At 43.4% G+C, this 251-nt stretch overlaps 1 protein-coding gene across 1 annotated transcript in view; it reads right to left on the bottom strand.

The window, feature by feature from the left end:
- The window catches only part of LOC119582386 (organic cation transporter protein-like), an 18,710-nt gene that overhangs the window by 12,317 nt on the left and 6,142 nt on the right, over positions 1-251 (bottom strand). The window lies entirely within an intron of this gene.

Genomic DNA, 251 nt, shown 5'->3' with positions numbered 1-251 from the left:
TCACACCGGGGCTTAAGGCGAGCGAAGGGAAAACCACCTCTATGCGCCAGCGACGTAAGAGTCAGTTTCGTTTCGCTGAAGCTATGGATACGAACGCAGCCAGACGGTCCGAACGCGGCCAGGGTTGCCAAGGTCAGTTGTACTTTAATGCTAAGAGTATACTCATTAAAATATAAATAAATCTTTAAAGGTAAAGTGAATAATAAAAGCGGTTTATGTTGTGAGATTAAATTGGCAGTGCTTAGAAATTG

This window comes from Penaeus monodon, chromosome 15 (assembly GCF_015228065.2).
Source record: "Penaeus monodon isolate SGIC_2016 chromosome 15, NSTDA_Pmon_1, whole genome shotgun sequence".
NCBI classification, from domain to species: Eukaryota; Metazoa; Arthropoda; class Malacostraca; order Decapoda; family Penaeidae; genus Penaeus; species Penaeus monodon.
Note: the sequence above shows the minus strand (reverse complement) of the source record. Positions and strands in the feature narration are given on the sequence as shown.